The 6,074-nt window shown below is 47.2% G+C and overlaps 1 protein-coding gene across 1 annotated transcript in view; it reads left to right on the top strand.

Annotated features, from left to right (window-relative positions):
* The first annotated feature begins 4,356 nt into the window (after positions 1–4,356).
* The window catches only part of LOC147033157 (uncharacterized), a 40,938-nt gene continuing 39,220 nt past the window's right edge, over positions 4,357–6,074 (top strand). Inside the window, exons 1-2 of the mRNA XM_085871257.1 lie at positions 4,357–4,455; positions 5,175–5,267. The gene's annotated coding sequence lies outside the window, so the exon portion shown is untranslated. The remainder of the gene's footprint in view (positions 4,456–5,174; positions 5,268–6,074) is intronic.

Here is a 6,074-nt window from a genome sequence, read left to right as displayed (position 1 = left end):
CTGGGGGATCAGCCTGGTACAACCGCTCAAAGTAACCGGCCCAGCGGGCCTTCACTTCAGACTCCTCTGTCAAGAGCCTACCACTCTCTGCTCGAACTGCAGTGCTCCGAGGGATGGGCTTGGATGAACGTAATGCGCGAATTCCCCTGTAAGCGGGACGAGAATCACCTGTCCACAGGTGATGCTCTACCCCCTCACAGATTCCTCGCACATAGGCCTCCTTGTCCACCCTCAGTGCACGTACAGTTTTACGCCTCAGCTCCCTGAACAGCTCAGCTCTGCCATTCAGCCTGGCCCTGCGACTCTGGTCAATGGTATCCAGTGTCCCTTGAGAGACAAAATTCTTCTTTGCCCTGCGGTGAGCTCTAAGACATCCACCGGCAACATCAAGGACGGTGGTCTTGAAGGCGCTCCACAACTCTTCAGGACCCCCCAAAGCACCCAGACCCCCCAAGTGTCCACTCAGCCTGTTCGCAAACTCCTCAGCTACTCTCTCATCCCTGAGCTTGGCAACATCCAGCCTAGGCTGGGATGGTACCATTCTCCAGGATTTAAGGTGCAGCTTTAGAGTTGCTACAACAAGCCTGTGGTCAGTATTGAGGAACTGAGCACTCCGGTAGACCCTGCAGTTCTGGATCATCCTCCAACGACCGTCAATGAGGACATGGTCAATCTCCTTTGCCACACCCCCAGCGTTGGAATACCAAGTCCAGCGATGAGCTTGTGGGCGCTGAAACTATGAACCAGCCACCTTTAGTCCATGACTTCTTGCAAAGTCAAGGAACTTAGTGCTATTCTGGTTCATAGTTCCTGACCCATGGGGACCAACACACACCTCATAACCATCCCTATCAGTTCCAGTCGATGCATTGAAATCCCCCAAGACTAGAAGTGTATCTCGTCTGGGGCACTGATCAACCACAGACTCGAGTGTGGGGTAGAATGCATCCTTCACGGTGAGATTACTCGTCTCAGTCGGAGCATAAGAGACCAGGGAAATGATACCTAAGGAGTGACGAATCCTTAATCTCATAATACACTCGTTGACCGGTGTTACCTCAATTATCATTGGGGTCAGCTTATTGGACACAGCTCCAGCAACTCCTTGGGTATGGTAACCATCAGAGCGACCAGACCAATAGTAGGTGTAACCACCCACCATTATCTCGCCGCAATCCGGTCTCCGAACCTCAGAGAGAGCTGCAATCCCGATGTCCAAATGCTTGAACTCAGATGATCATCCTCTCTTAGGGATAGGACATTCCAGGCACCCACCCGAAGTGACCGCCTCAGGTTAACCCAAGGAGACCGCCGTCTGGTGAACGACACCTCAGCACCACTCCGACACACTCTCCCGCAATCTGACCCAGGGATGTTACCCCGTGGTTTCCCTCCTATCATCAAAGATTGGGGGTCCCGAAGGCTTTGCCCCAAACCCGTCATCCGGTGAGCTGCCCTGCGAAGGGAAGCTGCACAGGAGGTACTCCCACGGAGTGGGTTTTCAGATTTTTTTGCGTTTTTGCGTTTTGCGGAATGAAGGGTTTTACGGTGGCCGGAGTGCAAATCCTGCCACCAACCTCCTAATAAGAAGTAACCCAACTGCAGGAGGACGTCCGCAGACACAGTTGGGCACTAGATATGGATGGCCGTTGGCTCACAAGGAGCTCCTCCGCCCTTTGACAGGTTTTGTTTTTAATCCTGCTGGGTGTCCATATCCAAACACCCCCCTCACCAAAAAACCTGGTGGGGGAGACTGTTTAGTCGCCGACAACCCGACCATGGAACAGGTTAGTGCAGGTTTACATGGTACCTGTAGCAGGTCACAGATCGAACCTGACCTGACCTGACGCTGTGCTGTTCACGTCACCTCACTAAAATATTTCTGATATCGAGCAGTATGCAAGTCGAATTTACATTGAATTACGAATAGGATTTAGTTTAACCAGTTGTTATTTTACACGGCCTCATATCCTCGGGACTCTTACGCATTGACTTATACATTGTGTGCATGCTAATACAAGTTACTTGTCAACTCGAGATCTCTAGAGTCTAGACTAGTCCGATAAATCCGTCGTCCATCCGACTCAGCCGATAAATCTGACGTGCTGTAGCTTAATTTTATTATTCTCTTTTCTTCATTGTTTTCTACTGGTGCTACATGACGACAGTAGGAATGAAATAAATAAAAATTAAACAGAACATCAGATTTATCGGACTACTCGAGACAATTGTGTCACAAGGTGTGTTCTGCACACAAGTTTTCATCGTATCCGGACAGCGAGATTGCTTCGTTTTATGCGCGGAGAGATACGGCCGATGACATGCGTCGGCCTTGTTTGTGATTAATTTGCTGCGGTGCAACATGTCCGCTGCGCTGTGCTGTTCACGTCACCTCACTAAAATATTTTGATATCGAGCAGTATGCAAGTCGGATTTACATTGAATTACGAATAGGATTTAGTCTAACCAGTTGTTATTTCTGAGTCTTCCTTCGATGTCCTCCCGATCGTCATGAACTCCGGGAATTTCATCGCCATTTTTCTCTGCTTGTCCTGCTTCGTGCTCGTACTGGTAAGGCCGCACTTCATTTAAAGCTGCCTGAACTTCACCTCCCGCGACTATGTTATCCCACAATTCTCCATGTGATTCAGACCAAAATCCTTCATTTCTCTCACACTAACTGTCGCTACCAGACAAGTGAAAGTCCATGTCATCCATAATTCAAAACCTAATGTTTGATTTTTTTTAAAGCAGAAATGAACGAAGCGATTGAGTCGACCAATCAAATGTGGAAACGCACAGCAAGCCAACAGAATCACGTAGTCCACCAACCCGAGTAATCACACAGAAAGCCAATAGCATCACGTAGTCCACCAACTCGAGTAATTAACGTGCAGCCTTTGACATACTGTACGTGACGTCATGTGGGTTACGCCCCTTTCAGGATAATTTTTAGGGGTGTTCCCAAAGACGTTTGTTTTTTTAATTTTACATTTTACAGAACGAGTATTGTGAAAAAACATTGTCAGATCTGAAATCACGATGAAAAACTCCTCGAGGACATATATAAATGAAATTTAAGTACTTTTGCATGTCAGGGGACCTTTTAAGTGTTTTTCTTTGTACATGGTTTGCATTTCTTTTATTCGTGATAACTCTGCTCTTTTTGTGCTTCCCCTCCCCGATTATTATTATTATAAATAAACCCCCATTAAATGTTCCAGTTCGTTGTTCGTGTTTTCCTTCATTGGCCGAGCAAGGTGCGTATTGAGAATTAGTAAGGTCCTTCAGGCCGCTAAGTTGTCATTTGGTCCGGCGCGGCTTTGGTAACTTCTGCTCGGTTACGCCGGATCCGAGTCGGTGATAGCGACTCAGTTCGGACAAAGTCGGCCGAGGGTGTGGTTTCCCCGGGAGTTAGACGGCGTGGGTACTTAGGTAAATTGGAATTAGACAAGTGGACCCTACCTCACGCCGTCAAAATATTGGTGACCACGGTCCTCTGAGTGACCCGTGACCTTTCGGAGTTGTCCGACAGTCACGACCTAAATTCCGGGTGTTCGGTGGGAGACGACTCCACTACTCCACCGAGCGTTCGTTTATCGCCACCGAACCCCGGCCCACAATAATAGCAGTGAACCATAATAATAGTGTGTTCAGTTAACAATGGTATTTATGTTCAGTGTCAAGACTGATACTTTAATGCAGGCTTGCAAACTTCCTCTCGGTAATCTGACTTGGGACCTCTCCCCAGGTCCTCACCTTGAAGTGCAGAGGACTTGGACAGGTGTCGTAACTGTAGAGCTAGTACAGCACCAGGAACAGGATGCAAGTTAGGACGACCATGCTCACCAGCTCTATGAATGCCATGCGAGTTTGCTTTAAGTTGTATCCTGTACATTAATCAGTGCAAAACAGTGGCATGAAGAATTAGCTTATTAGCCAATGATGTCACAATTATAAGTGAACAATAGATCATGTGGGATGAAAAGAATGGACCAAGTTACGTTGAACATTGAAACAGAAAACGATGAGTATGTACTTGGAGTGGGACCTGTTCTTGTGGAGGTTTAAAAAGCGAGTAAGTTGCAGGTTTTGTATTGAACATGCGTTTTCCTGTTGGTGTTCCCATGGGAACCCACGACTCTCATGATGTAGGTGAACCCAAGTTCAAATGCCATATGTGTTTGTCCATTGTCGACCAATGTCCTTGCAATTCATGTATAAGTGCACCGACGTCTCTTAACGTCTTTGTCCTGCATGTGATGCATGTACAAACTCCTCCATGAGCCTTATATATCATTGTCTCCAGTTATCTAGTTCCATCAAGTCATGTCCGACTTCTGGTGACATCCATGAACAGATTTCTCCAAACATCCCTCTCCTGCACTGCTTCCTGAAACTCTGGCAGTGACAGCTTGGTTGCAGCCTTTACCCCATTCATCCAGCACAAACAAGGTCTGCCTCTTCCTCTGCTTCCCTCAACCATCCCCAGCATTGTTGATTTCTCCAGACGTTGGTGTTCTGTACGTATGCTGTGTCCAAAGTATGACCGTTTCTGTTTCTGCATCAGCTCTTTGAATGTACATGGTGGTCTAAGTTATTGAAGCATTGATTTGTTTCTTCTTTTTCTCCTTTGAAAGCAATGTATATATATACTATGAATATATCAATGTACAGAAACATGAACAAATATTAGTTCCCAAAGTTCAGAGAACGAGTGTCGACCAAGGATGCTCAAACCCTGGATTCTCTCTCTCTCTCTCTCTCTCTCTCTCTCTCTCTCTCTCTCTCTCTCTCTCTCTCTCTCTCTCTCTCTCTCTCTCTCTCTCTCTCTCTCTCTCTCTCTCTCTCTCCCTCTCCCTCTCCCTCTCCCTCTCCCTCTCCCTCTCCCTCTCCCTCTCCCTCTCCCTCTCCCTCTCCCTCTCCCTCTCCCTCTCCCTCTCCCTCTCCCTCTCCCTCTCCCTCTCCCTCTCCCTCTCCCTCTCCCTCTCCCTCTCCCTCTCCCTCTCCCGTATAAGGACAGGGGTCCATTTGGCCCATCATGCCTGTTTTACCCACGTGCTATTCATTTTATCAGTTTATATATTCTTTGTGACCAACACCATCATTTTAACATCGATTGACAAAAAGAATTTGAGCAGAGTGCTGGCAAACAATGGCCTGCTCTTTTCCAGAGATGCATTGGGATCTTTCATGTCGACAATCGGAGTGGAGACAGAGAAGCTGGATTCGTGTCCCCATCCAAGGAAGACGAGAGCCCCCTGTCGGTATTGTGTTAGAATGACCGAGCTGATCGAACCTAGATGAGACACCACGTTGCCAACAGGGTAGGGTGCCAGAAGTTGAGGGGGGGAGTGGAGTGAGTGGGGGTAAGTGTCCCCCATTTCAAATGGGGGGGGGAGTGGGTTGACTCCACCGGTACATTCGACTTCACCATGAATCTCTCAATGAGTCCAGAAATCTTTTAGTTGACTGACCGGCTAAACACAGCTTTTTCGGTAACAGGGGTGTCAACCGGACAATCAGCTGAACAAACACAGCTGGCAATGAGATCTGAAGCGGTCTTTCATTAAATGTGTGGAAAGGTCGTGAAAGGTTGAGGAACTTGGTCAAGATGAACCACAGCTCCAATGACACCAGTCCCGAGTGCCACGACTACCCAAATAGAGTGAACCCCACTTCTATGAGTCACTTTAACATACGTATCACAGCATTTGGTGTGGTGCATTGAATAATGCTCTTGTCAGGCCTGGAAGAGCGAATAACATCTCAACCCATGGACAGATTCAGGGTGCCTTGGGCCTCAGGCAGTAACCCAACTATGGGCTCTCCTCCATCCCATCCTGGAGTCAAAGTAATCAGTGAGCTCAGTCACAGTGCACTACTACATATGCAGAAGTTCAAAGTCAGGTCAGGTCTAGATCTCAGGATGTGTTCTTATCGATATTATGATGATGTTCATTTAATATTTAATTATGTTAAAAAAAAAAAATACCAAACCCTGTACAAGCAATGACCAACAAGGCTTAATTTAATGAAAAAAAAAATTCGTTGTACTATATTTTGAAATGGAA

The sequence above is a fragment of the Eptatretus burgeri genome, chromosome 2, assembly GCF_056783735.1.
Source record: "Eptatretus burgeri isolate ZD-2024b chromosome 2, Ebu_testis_v1, whole genome shotgun sequence".
In the NCBI taxonomy this organism is placed as follows: domain Eukaryota; kingdom Metazoa; phylum Chordata; class Myxini; order Myxiniformes; family Myxinidae; genus Eptatretus; species Eptatretus burgeri.
This window is presented reverse-complemented; position numbering and strand designations above follow the sequence as displayed.